This window comes from Haemaphysalis longicornis, unplaced genomic scaffold (genome assembly GCF_048455015.1).
Source record: "Haemaphysalis longicornis isolate Haplotype H1 unplaced genomic scaffold, Haemaphysalis longicornis Haplotype H1 scaffold_1, whole genome shotgun sequence".
NCBI classification, from domain to species: Eukaryota; Metazoa; Arthropoda; class Arachnida; order Ixodida; family Ixodidae; genus Haemaphysalis; species Haemaphysalis longicornis.
The window spans coordinates 445,710,362-445,725,801 of record NW_027526203.1 but is presented as its reverse complement, the minus strand read 5'-3'; the positions used below and the strand labels follow the sequence as shown (position 1 = coordinate 445,725,801).

General features: G+C 48.2%; 1 non-coding gene across 1 annotated transcript; it reads left to right on the top strand.

Annotated features, from left to right (window-relative positions):
* The first annotated feature begins 14,744 nt into the window (after positions 1-14,744).
* Trnas-gcu (transfer RNA serine (anticodon GCU)) lies at positions 14,745-14,826 on the top strand. Its single transcript has one exon. It is a non-coding gene; the product is annotated as a tRNA-Ser (tRNA).
* Positions 14,827-15,440: the final 614 nt, after the last annotated feature.

Sequence of the window (15,440 nt, the reverse complement as noted above, 5' to 3'; positions counted from 1 at the left end):
AGCCAAACTTATTTCGCAGGTGTTGCACTCGTTTGGTCCAGGCCGTGCGTATGCATTTCTGGTGCACGTACGCAAAGACCCGGCGTGCCCAACGGTGTGGCGCCATTAGGCGGAGCCTGCCATCGTAGGCCAGCTTGCTGTGAGCCTCTCGCGCCTCAAATGTAGACCAACCCAGCTCCCCCTGGATGGCTTCGTTGGCTACGCGCCCGTGGCAGCCGGGGGCCAGGCGCCCGACAGCGCGCTGGCCGCGCTCCAGCCACTCGCGTGTTGGAGACGTCAGGCAAATCACAGCGTTGGCGAAAGTAAGCGCCGGGACGTGCACTGACTTCCATAGCTCCCGCACCATGAGGAAACGATTAAATCCCCACAGGCACCGTCGGCGTAGGACGGTGCTGGCTCTCTTGGACGCTTGCCTCAGGTGGTCCTCATGGGCTGTGAGGTACTTCGCTTCCGTACTAAGGTGTACCCCTAAGTACCGGTATTTGGTATGCTGTACGATTGGATCCCCACAAGGCAACCGTATTGCCGGTTCTGCGTCCTTGTCGCCCGCGAAGCACAACACTGCTGATTTATTCGCGTTGAAGCAGAGCCCCAGCCTTGCGAGCGTGTCCGCGCAGATGTCCACCAGTCTCTGGAGCTCCTCCGAGGTGCTCGCCAGCAGCACAATATCATCCGCAAAGACGAGACCGGGGAGGAAACACTGGCTCTTCAGTCCCTCGGTAGAATACTCCAGTCTGAAACCGAGGTCAGCCTGCAGGAGGTTGCGTTCCAGCGGTGCCGTGTAGAGCATGTATAGGAGTGGTGAGAGTGGGCATCCTTGTTTCAGACCCTTCTGGACCGGTACCTCGTCTGACACAGCACCATTCACTGTTGCTACTACAGTGTTGTTAGTATACAGGCGGTGCAGGACATTTCACGGGCTGCGGCGCCCTCTCTCGACTACTTTCGGAATCAACGCCAGGCTGATACTGAAAGCCGTCAAGAGAGGGCGCCACAGCCCCTCTGGCGAATCACTGCTCCGCACTTGACAGCCTTTAGGTTGAGTGGAACCGCTTTATTTATTTTTTTTTTGTCGCCAACCACTCTTAATTAATTGACTGGCTTAGTGTTTCGATTTTCTCGGGGATTCCACAGGGGTCCATGTTAAAGCATTGGCTTTTTTTTCGGGTCTGCATTAATGATCTGCTACTAAACATTACTTTTTCAGTCAGTCTTTTCGCACATGACTACCAATGAGTAACCATTTAGCTGCATTTGAGTTGGAGGGCCCTAGGGGCCCTATTCTCGACTGCACAAATTGCCGGCAACTCGCCCATGTTTTTTTGCGTAAGCACGACGTAAGCAATCAGTGACTAGCTGCACCTATAGCTATGACGACATGCAGTGTAATTTGACGAGTCACTCATAAAGATCGAAATCAAGGTTTCCAATATTGCGCAAGAAATATATAAAAACACTTGGCATGTACTATAAAAATTAAGACGGTAGCTGAGGCTGACAAGAAAAACACATTTCTGGAAGTCAAATTTGGCGTCAACACCACAAGGCGATAGAGTAACGTTGATCCAAAAGTGAGCGAAAGGCAAATGCCGAGCTAAAGAACATCACACAATTTTTTTACCGTATCTATTTATTTCTTTCAATCGCTTTTAGTAACACAGCTGGGCTCTCTGCTTCAATGCAAGCTTTGCTGCGTTATCACCTTCCCTGCCGTCACCGCCGCCATGCCATCGTCTGCTGCTATGTTACAAGTTTATGGCGTGATCACAGAAAAATACGGCCGCGACCATCGCTTCTATGACACATAAGAGCAGCGATGCGCTACGCCTGATAACCGCGGAGCGCACCGATGTCGCCGATTCACTCATTCGTCAAGCTCGACTTCAATCAGTGCTGTAATCAACCAAATAGTCACTTTTCTTTGTTATTTTTCTCTTGAGTTCGATCATGTGACCCAACAGCTTACTAGGACGAGTATGGACAAATGCCATGTATTGGGTTCTCTTTGTCATGGAGAGGCTTGTACTGCCCTCTTATGTTGCGGTTACGCCAAACAAATAATTTTTATTTTATTGCCAAACATAAAAGCAAAATACTGCACGTTATTTGTATGCTCCATGATCGCTGAATTGGAAGCAGTTGAAACTATAATTTGTTTCGGTAGGAAATATGCTTTAAACAGCGCGCATGCGAAACTGCGCCTGCTGTAAATTGCCGCACATTTCGCGGCGCCGTCAGCCGGGGCAATTTTTCGCCATATTTTGCTTGTATTTTGCGACAAAAACAGCCGCCATTTTTAAGCTGTTACGTAGAATTACGTCACTTTTACGCAGGCTGAAGTTGCCAATGCATGACGTAATCGTACCCGCCAACTGTTTAAATTACGTCACGCCTTCTCAGCCAATCACAGAGGAGGTGTGTATTACAAGCAGTATTGTTGTTGAATAGCAAAGACAGCCTTACGTTGTCATGTCCGCTGCATTTAGTCTGGTTTTTCATTGCCGGCCAAGAATTATGCGCCTTCAGTAACGAGAAATAAGGCAAACTTTAGAACTGGTGTCCGTAAACGACATGAAACGTCAAAATGACGACAGCACACACAACCGCTTTGTAAACCGGAAGCACGTGACCAAAATTGAAAGCCAATCAAAAAAGACTTCCGGTAAATTGCTTGAATTGCCGGCAATTTGTGCAGTCGAGAATAGGGCCCCTATTCTCGACTGCTCAAATTGCCGGCAATTCTGGCAATTTGCCGGAAGTCTTTCCTGATTGGCTGTCAGTTTTGGTCACGTGCTTCCGGTTGACAAAGCGGTTGTGTGTGCTGTCGTCATTTTGAAGTTTCATGTCGTTTACGGACACCAGTTCTAAAGTTTGCCTTATTTCTCGTTACTAAAGGCCCACAATTATTGGCCGGCAATGAAAAACCAGACTAAATGCAGCGGACATGACAACGTAAGCCTGTCTTTGCTATTCAACAACAATACTGCTTGTAATACACACCCCCTCTGTGATTGGCTGAGAAGGCGTGACGTAATTTAAACAATTGGCGGGAACAAATACGTCATGCATTGGCAACTTCAGCCTGCGTAAAAGTGACGTAATTCTACGTAACAGCTTAAAAATGGCGGCTGTATTTGTCGCAAAATACAAGCAAAATAGGGCAAAAATTGACCCGCGTTACGGCGCCGCGAAATATGCGGCAATTTGCAGCAGGCGCAGTTTCGCATGCGCGCTGTTTAAAGCATGTTTCCTACCGAAACAACTTATAGTTTCAACTGCTTCCAAGTTAGCGATCATGGAGCATACAAATAACGTGCAGTATTTTGCTTTTATGTTTGGCAATAAAATAAAACATTATTTGTTTGGCGTAACCGCAACATAAGAGGGCAGTACAAACCTCTCCATGACAGAGCCTTCTATACTACTAAGCCTCTGCTCCATGACAAAGCGAACCCAATGCATGGCATTTGTCCATACTCGTCCTAGTAAGCTGTTGGGTCACATGATCGAACTCAAGAGAAAAGTAACAAAGAAAAGTGACCATTTGGTTCATTACAGCGCTGATTGAAGTCGAGCTTGACGAATGAGTGAATCGGCGACATCGGTGCGCTCCGCGGTTATCAGGCGTAGCGCTTCGCTGCTCTTATGTGTCATAGAAGCGATGGTCGCGGCCGTCTTTTAAATGCAGAGCATTTCTTAGCCTCGCCTCTTCCTGCGTCGGACGGCGTCCCCAGCTCCGCGTCCGCAGCAGGTGCGCCTCTCCTCCTTCCCTCCTCTCTCTCAACAGGAGCCGGCGCGCGCATGCGTCGTAGTCAGCGCGTTCGCTCCGTCGCGGTCTCGGCGTGATAGCAGCGCGGCGGGGCGTGGAAGGGCGCGCGCTGTATGCGCATGCGCGCTCTCCCCCCCGTACTAGCGACCGCGGCTAGCGACCGCGGCTAGCGGTCGCTCGTGCTTGTCACTGCGTTGCTCCTTCCTTCCTTGGTTGACGCTCCCTCCACCCTAACGCGACTTTACTCTCCTCTCTCTACCCCAAACCAACACCAACGCAACTACGACCCAACTACCCACCCTACGCGACTTTACGCGGCGTTAACGACCCACAATGCTCTGCATTTACTCGTGTTCCCCTCGAAGGAAGGCGCGGGAATTTTTTTTTTTTCTGTGATCACGCCGTAAACTTGTAACATAGCAGCAGACGATGGCGTGGCGGCGGTGGCGGCAGGGAAGGTGATAACGCAATAAAGCTTGCATTGAAGCAGAGAGCCCAGCTATGTTACTAAAAGCGATTGAAAGAAATAAATAGATACGGTAAAACAATTGTGTGATGTTCTTTAGCTCGACATCCACCTTTCGCTCGCTTTTGGATCAACGTTACTTGATCACCTTGTGATGTTGACGGCAAATTTGACCTCCAGAAATGTGTTTTTCTTGTCAGCCTCAGCTACCGTCTTAATTTTTATAGTACATGCCAAGTGTTTTTATATCTTTCTTGCACAATATTTGATACCTTGGTAGCGATCTTTATGAGTGAGTCGTCAAATTACACTGCATGTCGTCATAGCTATACGCCTCGAGCGCAGCCTGTAGGGGCGCCACTGAAATCCCCCTAGCGGCCCGGGACGTTTCGAAAGCAGGCGCGGGAGTCTCCGTCCCGCTCCCCGCTGTCGCCGCTGCTTTGGCGGCATGTTCACGACTGAGATTTATTGTTTGCTGGCGTTGGAAATCCATGTTTTTGTGTAGCAGTCACTCTGTTCGCAAATGGGGTGTGTTCACGAGAGTGTAAATGTTCCTGACGCGATCTTTATGCCAGTTACGTTTGCCAATATCATACCTCATATATTGATCACCACCATTTACAAGCCAGTGTGTGTTAATTTCGGGAATATTGAACGTAAGTACGACGGATAATGCAGAATTATACTCGGGGATCAGCACACGACAAAGAGTCGTCTTGTCGTGAGGTGAGGGCCCGCAAACATTCATCTGCTATGTATATCCTCTGCGAGGAGCGCGCAGACGGGCTTAGAATATAATCGGCGTCCGCGACTAACGCTTCTTCGAAATACCGTCACATGGCACAGGGAGCCTGCAGAATAAAGGAGAAACTGAAATCAGAGGCCCTTATCACACACCACATTCTTCCAACGACAACTTTCGTCGCTTGTGAACTGCCTACCCTGTATACTTCCAAAAATGCGTCCGCCGAACGATCAGCCGTTCATTGAAGTCGAAAAACAAAACGACAGTGAATGCGAGATTTGTGTGTGTGATTACTAAAACGTTCATTGCTTGATTCCGCTCTGCATTTGTACACAGCGTACGCCTCCCCTACCCCCCACCTATGTCTCGCGAAATAGCAGTGCATTTCGCGTATAGTTGGTCTGGTGAGCCCTACCTGGCATTAATTTCGACGGACGTCTTTAGCATGTCAGAAGCTGCAGTGTTTTTTCCTTTCCGTCAGAGCTATTATGTTTCTTCCGCACTTGCACAGCATGTATTTTTCCATGGTTTCATATTAGAGTGCCTTGGTTCTTGCTACAAGGCGCGTGTGGGCACATATTTAACGACGTACAGCCTTGGAATGGGAGAGCCCTGTGCCAGTATCAGGTCTAAACGAGGCGACAGTAGAATTCATTTGTGCCTGACGTATTTGGAGGTTACAGGGGTCATATGCTTTCTCCGACTCCCGGAAGAGCGGCGACGATGCGCGCAGAACCGCATCGTGGGTGGCTCTTGCAGGCGATCGCGTGCTCTACGAAGACGCAGCTGCTATTTAAGTGACCTAAACGTACTCTTTGCTTATAGACGCCATCATAACAAGGTTTTTTAGGGCGCGGAAAGGCGAAAAGAAGCGAAACAGAACCAAAACACTGCACGAACCCCTATCAGCCACGCAGCGCACATCCCGTCAACGCCGCGGAGAAGCGGCGGCAGGCGGCGCAGCGATCGCGAAGCTCGAGGCGTATAGGTGCAGCATGTCACTGATTGCTTACGTCGTGCTTACGCAAAAAAACATGGGCGAATTGCCGCAATTTGTGCAGTCGAGAATAGGGCCCGGAGACAGGGTAGGATCGTGTCCTGGAATGGGGGTCAGGTTTAGAATGTTCATAAATGCAAATACGTGCGTGTCAGCCGTCACAGTAAGGGGGATCGAAAGAAATGGAACGGAGCGCACAGCCTCAAACTCATGCTGCACCGTCTAGCTGCAAAATCAGTAAACTGCGTGCATGCGCACTTCTTCGAGAGCGTTTGAGTGTGTGGCCTACATTTATGCGAAATGCCTGATCAAGATGCGACGACGGTCGTTTATTTCGAGGCGCCTTTTCGCGCTGCGTCGCCACTGAGTAGGGTGATCGTTGAAGGACATCCTGCTAAGCTCAAATCAGACTTCTGCGCACTGGGCTCCAAAATTCAGTAAATAACAGGATGCTCAGTGGCGACAGAGGGTAAAAAAACGTCTCGAAATAGATGATTGGCGTCGCTTCTTTATCAAGCATTTCCCTTAACAGTAGGCCATGCTCTCAAACGCTGTGACAGAACATCCCGGCAAGAATCCCAAGGCAGTACGCGCACCTCAGGTGAGCGATGTCAAGGCAGCGAAATGGAAGAATGTGACAGCGAAGTTCCTTCTGCGTCGAACCAGCATGGCGACGCTGCTGTCCAGCCGACCTTGGACACCGGCACCATGGACGCCAACGACGATGTGGGACGGATACAAGCCCTCAGCAGAAGAGAAAAACGGAGGTTGAACAAGGAAAAACTCCCACCTCCCCTCGCGGGAACCCCTGTGTTGATGCGACGCATAGGGGGTTCACGTTGCAGCGTTGCACAGCGGAGGAACGGCGCTGGAACGATGGAGCGGAGCGGCGGAGGCACCGCGTTTTATAGCCCGCATAACGGTGAGGGGACGTGCCGGCGCCAGTGCGTCTGCCGCGGCTATGACGCAACACGATCCAACACAATCCACTTTAATCCAATTCAATTCAAATCCAATCCAATCCAATTTAATCCAAGCCAAGCCAAGCCAATCCAATCGAATCAAATCCAATGCCCCTCGCGAGAGAGTGTTCGCTATCGGAGAGGAGAGGGGGTGAGCGGCGGAGAGCGCAGCTGGCGTGGCGAGGAGAATGGGGGAGGGGCGGACGCCGACGACGACAACGCCGGATGCAGGGACAAGGCGGGTGAATGAGATGCGTTGCATCTAAAAGAAAGCAGAGTTGACAGTGAAAGAGAGCGGAAAGGCCTCGCTGTCAAGTAAGCCTTTTTCAAAACCTGAAAATGAAATGCAACGTCTTCAACGCCGGCGACTCCCACCGCTGCCGAGGGATGACGTCAAAATAGTCATGAAGCCGCGTAAGGGTCCCTCGCTCAAAGACTACAGCACCATCCAAATAACGAAAGCCATTGCTGAAGCGTGCGAGCAAGTGGAAAAATATCTGCACAAGTTTGTCGTACGCCCGCGTCTTGGCTCAAATATTCTAATAATGAGCACGCCAGACACGGAAGCGGCGAACGCGCTGCGAAAACTTTCCCCCATCAACATAAGAAGCACCTCACACGAGGTAGTGACTTACGTAGCCTTTTCGGAAGAAGAGGTGAAAGGAGTTGTGCATGGTTTTCCGCAAGACACGACCCCATCAGAACTCATAAACGGATTACGTATCCGTACCCACAACACCAAGATTATACAAGCCCGCATGCTAGGAAAATCGAAGACTGCTTTGGTTACCTTTGAAGGCAACACCGTGCCAAAAGTGGTGTACTTCTACGGCGGAGAAATGCCCCGCTATTTGTACAGACCCACCAGGCAAGTGTGCTACATATGCATGACACCCGCACACTGATCTCATGTGTGCCCCACCCCAGCAGTCAAGAAGTGCCCGAACTGTGATTTTGAAAACCCAGAAGACTGTCACCCGCGTCAGCCCAGGTGCGTGCTGTACAACGAACAACATCCTACAGGCTCGAAAGAATGCCCACTGAAGCTCAGGAAAGCAAGGATACCGCAGGGTAACCCAAATCAAAGGAAGTCAAGCAGAGACGACACCAAGGACCGAAAACAACAACGCCGCATGTGGTTCAGCACCGAGTGGCCGAACTTGGACGAGCAGAAAGAGGGAAGAGACAGATCCCAGTCCAGGGTGACGTCCCAACACAAGTCTCCCAGCACCTCAAAGAAGAAAGAGGATACAAAGACGGTTAAGCCTAAAGACTCCAGAGGCGCACAAACCAAGAAACCTCCCAAGGTGAGCTGGTCCACGGTCGCTGCCTCCCTGGAAAGTTGACACACAAATCAGAGCAAAGTCGAATAATTGAGGAGCTCAAAGCACAAATTGACAAACAGAACGCAGAGATTGCAGACCTCAAAAAGCAACAACGGCAACTCCCCAGGGAAATAGTACGCGAGAACCATCAGTCACAATCCAAAAACCGCATGCCCTTCCCTCAAACTCAGCCCCCACCCATACCTCAGCCCTCGGTCCCGGAAGGTCCCTTAAGTGACCCCAGTGGTATTGGGCTCTTCCTAGCTCAAATGCTAGAGGTAATGAACAACCGTTTCGACATCCTACAGAGACAAGTAGATGCAAATAAAATAAGAAACACTGACGGTAAGAGAAAACTAGAAATGCCGGGACATCCAAGGAAAGAAAAACAGCAGATCCTTGAAAAGGATGAAAGTGACTCTGATTTCAGCTTTAGCGATGAAGAATAAAGGGATGTCCACTACTAAGAATCACCTTGAAATCTGGCAGTGGAATTGCAGAAGTCTACTACGTAAACAACACAGTTTAGAAAAATACATAGAAACAGCACCAATCCAACCTGATGTCATATGTCTTCAGGAAGCAGGCAACAACGCCAGGCTGCTGGGCTACTATACAATTAAAGGACAAGAAGAAACCCGCATAGCTACTCTCGTCAGAAAGGACATAACAACCATACAACCCGCGCTCGAGACAGCCACTTCTCACGCCATTCTCATAGAGATAGTCCCAACGAAGAGAGGGAAGAAAAGCACTTTTATGCTGAACATTTACAGCCCCCCGCGAAAAAGTGGTGATAGATTCGGGATCTATTCCAGGAAGCTATCAAGAAATCAAAGGGCAATCAGGTCATCGTACTAGGTGACTTCAATGCTCCCCATAGAGACTGGGGCTATAAACGTAACTCGAGAAAGGGAGACAATATTATTACCGCAGCGGAGATCTGCAACCTAACTCTCGTCAGTGACCCTAATCAACCAACCAGAACTGGCGGAGAAAATGCAAGGGATACATGCCCCTATTTAACCTTCGTAAAGGAGGAAGAAGACGTCGTGTGGACAAATTTAGGAGAGAATTTGGGCAGTGATCACTCGATAATTAGTACCTCAATCCGGACTGTCCAATTTCGGAGGCGTCTCGGGACAGTTAGGATTACCGATTGGAAAAAGTTCAGGGAATACTTGAGCGGTGACAGCAATCCGGAGGAAATAACTTCCATCAGGGAATGGTGTGCCAACCTGAAAGAAAAGTACAAACGCTCCACAGCATTTTTACAAACATCAACGCAGACTCCAAATATCGACTCCCGTCTGGCACACCTATGGGAAGCAAGAAATAGCCGGACGAGAAGGCGGAAGAGGCAAAAGAGAAACCGAAAGATAAAAAGAAGGATTGCAGAGATCACTAAGAAAGCGAGATAATATGCCGATGTCTTAGCAAGACAAAATTGGAACCATTTTTGTGAATCACTGCAAGGAATATTGAGCACCTCAAAAACATGGGCGATCCTTAGAAGCATGCTAGACCCCCTTGCAACGAGGATGGACAGCAACCACATGCTCAAAAGGATAGCCCATACATTTGAAGGTAGCAACGAAGATCTCATTGAAGCATTAAAGGACAAACTCAAGGGCAAACAGATCCCAGAGCCCTACAATGAAGTGTACAGGGGAAAACCAAACCAACTTCTGGACCAAGACATCACCAAGGAGGAGGTTTACAGCGCCATTGTGGCTGCCAAAATGAACAGCGCCCCAGGATCCGATAGTATCACAAATGCGATGATCAGGAACCTCGGTGACAGACAAGTAGAAGAACTTACAGAATCTATTAACAATAATCTGTGGATCAAGGGCGAAGTCTATCCCGATTGGAAGCACTCAGATGTCATAACAATACCTAAACGAGGAAACAAGCCAGGAATCGACGCACTGAGACCCATATCTTTGACATCATGTGTGGGGAAAATGTTCGAAAGAGTCGTTATGAACAGACTGTCAAACTTCATCGAGGACAACAACCTTGCACCACACACCATGTTGGGCTTCAGAAAGGGCATCTCCACGCAGGATGCATTTCTAATCCTCAAAGAAGAAGTGCTACAGAACATCCCAAGAGGAGGCGAGCACCTTATCTTGGCTTTAGATTTAAAGGGAGCCTTTGATCATGTGTCCCACAGGGCCATTCTACAAGCACTTAATGAATTGCATTGCGGAGTGAGGACATACAACTACGTCAAAGCCTTCTTATCAGACCGCACAGAATCCATTGGGATTGGAGACGTTCGCTCCGACGCCTTCAAAATGCCAAACAAAGGAATGCCACAGGGATCTATTATCTCCCCCTTGCTTTTCAATACTACAATGATTAACATAGCAAAGAAACTCCAAGACATCCCCGACATAGGTTCCATATTGTACGCCGACGACATAACCATCTGGGCCACTAAAGGCTCCCTGGCTCAAAAGGAACAGGCAGTCCAAGAAGCCATGAACTGGGTGGAAAAGTTGGCAAGGGATAACGGCCTAGAGTGCGCACCAGAAAAATCTGAAGCTATCAGAGTCCACGACGCCAGATATAGGAGCCCAGGGGAGATAAAAATCAAGCTTGGGGACCACGAAGTAGCAGAGACAGATAAATTAAGAATCCTTGGGATGATTTTTCAAAGCAATGGCAGAGCAAACTTTACAATTGCACAAATTAAAAAATCAACGCTGCAAATTGCAAAGATAGTTAGGAGGATAACCAAAAAGAAAGCAGCAGGGCTGAAGGAAGAAGAAACCTTGCGTATCATGCAGGCCTTAGTAGTAAGCAGAGTTGCTTGCAGTCTGCCTTTTCACTCTCTAAACAGGCCGGAAAGGGAACAGCCAACATTATATTGCGTACTGCATACAAAGCGGCTCTCGTTCTTCCCAACTACACTGCGAATGAAAAACTCATGAATCTCGGCGTGTCTAACACTTTTGAAGACATTTGTGAAGCTACCCTTGTTTCACAAAAGGAAAGGCTCCAATAGACGAGAACTGGCAGAGCCATTCTGCAAAGAGTAGGCTCCAGGTTAAATGTACAATCAATTATCGACAAAGAAGACCTAAGCAACGCCGCCAGAGAGAAATTTAAAGCTCTCCCCATTCCAAGAAACATGGACCCCCACTTACATGAAGACAGAAGGAAAGCCAGGGTCAATTTCCTACGCAGAAAGTTGGAAAAAAACCCAAACGTTGTATATACAGACGCTGCCTTTTACGACAAGACCAATGCTTCCCTAGTCAACGTCTACCAAGAAGGAGTAATCAGGGACTGCCTCACATTGACGAACACCAGCCCAGAGGAGGCCGAAACTGGCGCCCTTCTATTGGCAGTAAGGTATGGAAAATTCCAAGGAAAAAGCCTCCAAATAATTACGGACTCTAACAAAGCCGTAAAAAACATTATAAATGGCCGAATTCACAAAAGGCTCGCAAAAATTTTACCTCTAAATATCACTAAGTTCCAAAATATCATTTGGACACCGGAACATGAGGAGCTTGAGATAATGAGAGAGCAGACCAAGCTGCGCGAGAACTTACTAACCGCTCAGCCAGTAGTCCTAGCTTACTCACCCCTCTCCCCAATACCTTCGGTGAGCGACTCAACATACAAAGAAAAGTCAGAGCTCTCTTTCCTCCACCAGATGAAAGCTTAACAGCTGCAGAGCATCAGTCTCTCAGACAAATATAGACGAACACCTATCCCAACATCCTCAGGCTATCGAAGATGTTCTCCGAGAAATTCTCAAACGCATGTAATAAGTGCGGTGAAATATCCACCCTATTCCATGCATCCTGGGGTTGTCGTACTACATGGCCCTCAGTAAACACCAACACCAAGTTATATGAGCTATGGGAGGCAGCTCTGGCCAGCTCTGACCCCGGGGTTCAGAAGTATCTGATCTTTACGGCCAAGACTGGGGCAGAAGAAACAGGGGCCCTGGAAGGAGGGAACCTACCCTAGTTCAATCAAGACCTTTCATTTCAAATAAACGTTTCATCTCTCTCTCTCTCACCATAACCACACAAAAAACTAGAAAAAGAAGGCAATAGATAGCTGATCTATCGTAGCTCTGTCCGCGTGGGTTGCAATTCTAGCCTCGTCGGTGATTTCTTTTTGCCTTTGATGTTCCTAGAGGCGTAAAGTATACCTGAGGCAGGCTGGCCCCGTGAATGACTGTCTTCGCCGACACTTCAGTGGTCGAAGAGCCCCGCTTTCTTCAGAAGCCACAATTTAAGAAAAAGTATAGTCGGGCGGTGTAATTAATGGAACAAATTTGCATGACCCGCGTCGGAAAAAAAAACTGTTCGTCATTTAGAAAAGTCACGCACAGTTTTTGCGTAATGGCGAAGCCATCCTGGACATTTTCTCCCTGCTAAAAAAAATATGTAACCAAATTAAAAGTCCTTCCGCTATGTGAAGGCGGATGACCAGTTGTATGTAGTGATGTCGATGGGAGGCCCATTCGGGAGTAGCTTTGTGAAAACTGTTTAACACGACTTAGTCTGCTGTACGCGCAGGTGAACAGGCTGGCGCCTCCAGCAACAGAGAACGCCATTCATTCCAGCTAAACTTGCCTCTTCCTCGTTCCTACGGTGAGTGATTACAGCGCCTCGCCGGCCAGCCGTACGACATCGTCATCCGAAAAGAAAAAGCGATATGAGAGGCGATATTCAGTTACCGCCGAGATCCCCCCGTGCACGCTCTCGGCGGAACGCTGCAACGACCGCCTCGATTGTGGCCATGCGATGTGTCCTGCACACTGCGTCGCTGCCCCGGCTTCTGTTTGTGCCTGCTCAGAAGGTTGCGTGGACACTCGCTCTGGCGGCAGGGGTGCCAAGAGGCTGCGGTGGCGACGCACAACGCTTTTCCCAGCGTCCACGATGCAAGGCCTGGGTTCGGCGGCGGTCTCCGCTACTTTCCCTTTCTTCTTCTGCATATCTCTCACCCAAACGTCTTCGCCGTTATGACCAACCAGTTCAGTACCACTTTGACCAGTGTACGCACAGGAGAACAGGCTGACGGCTCCAGAAGCAGCGAACGCGCTTTATTCCTGCTAAGCGTTGTAACCCACATCACAGCCGTACACAACAAAAACGTCCGCCTAATTCTAGAAATGACCAAACATTAACGAAACTGAAGATGGCACCACGGCCTTTTTAAATTTGACTGTGACAATGCTTTTGTTCTTGCTAACCGTGTATACGTGTTGTTTCTTTCGTAATGTTTACATCGTAACCACAGAAAGAAAAGAGAGAGAGAGAGAAAGGTTAAGGCGATGGACTCCCGGGCCACATCGTAGCTCTTTTCGCGCGGGTTCGAATCCCAGCTTCGTGGGAGATCTCTTTCTATCTTTCATTTTGCTGCAGGTATAAAGTATACTTGTTGCAGGCTGCTTCACGCATAGCTTGACTTCGCAAATAGTAGAGAGGTTGGAAAGTCATGCTCATTTGGGAAATCGTAATTGTAGGTTAAAAGCATAGTTCGGTGGTGTAAAGTCGGAAATTAAAAGGAAGCAAAATTGTGTGACCGGCTTACCTCAATGAACGCACGTTCTTGGGCAGACGAGGTGGCCGAGAGGTATATAAGGTGACGCATCATCCACTTCTGCTCAACGTTATTCAACAGCGCATAAGTTTTCATTTACCGTTTTTGCTTGTCTCCACTGGTGAAGTCAGTACGAAACCGCCATGGGGGTTTTTAAAGGAGGTGGTTGACACCTTCAATTTCCTTACTGCGAGGTTTTCCCTGCAATATCTGTTTAACCTTTCCAGGAAGGCTTTGACGAACACTTTATTAGAGAGTCTGTTCCCAGTGCCGGTTTATACAGTGGCCACCATAAGGACAGTGTTTTGAAGCGGGTCACACGTATGTGTCTTCCTCCAAATGCAAAAACGTTTTTCTTTAAGCTGCATACATCAACACTCCCAGTGAAAACATGGTTGCGCGAGAAAGGAATGTCTATTCCTTGGTCTGACAATTGCCGTTTATGCAATCAACCTGAAACCATTGATCATTGTTTTGTTTTGTGCCGGGATGCGGTGTTTTTCTGGGATGTGTTGCAACGAACTCTTAAAAAGGACATGGACATTACCCCTTATACAATTCGGTTCTTGCCTTTTAGAGATGTTACTGGAGTGCCCTATGATATGTTTGTTGTGATCGGATTGTATAGCTTGTGGAAGTGCCGCATGACGGACAGGCACGTGGAACCCCCTCGCCCAACGAAGTCCATTTTTCGGGAGCAAACTGCGTTGGTGCGGGGCATTTATGCGGCGCAAAGTGACCCACCAGAATGGCTGCATCTGTTGGACGCGTGCGTCTGCTTGCCAGAGTTTTAACGGACGGCTTATTTTAGCTGCAGTGATGTGCATCTTCTTGGATGACTCCTAACTTTCGTAGGCTGTATTAAGGGAAGTTTTCCATGCAGTAAAGAAAAAAAAAAAAAAAAAAGAGGTGGCCGAGAGGTTAAGGCGATGGACTGCTAATCCATTGGGCTCTGCCCGCGTGGGTTCGAATCCCATCCTCGTCGAAGTTGTTCTTTTTTTTTTTTGCGAAAAATATAAAGTATACCTGCGGGATGCGCTGCACTAACATACTTGGAAACACTATAAGGTTTTGAATTGTTATCCCGTTATAGCATTTCGAAACGTTCTTGATTATAGGGCTGACTGGCATCCTGTGTCTAAAATAAAAAAAACAGTTTTATATTCCGCGGATAGTTCCCCTAATTTCTTTCATACATGTAATGTTCGTAAGCAATATCCATAAATAATCATGCGATACCCGGTAAGCGTGACATATTTATATTCCAAACGTCCCTGCTGTCTTGTTGCGGATTGGATTCTCAGTTGTTATGGGGATAAAATATCTTCTTGCGAATATAAATGACAGTTGTTTATCAAATAAAATATCCTCATATGAATATAAATGACAATTTGAGCCGTACAGACAACTGCCTCCCACAGTATTTAAGGAATAGTCGCACATCAGAAGATAGACTGAGCACATAAATACCATTCCAATATAAATCTAACACCTTCGTTTTGCCCTTGGGAGTTTCCAACAAGCTTTTATGGCGCGGATCCAAACGAGGCTTGCGTTTATGACTATTGGTCCGACAAAAGCAGTTAGCAACACCACTGG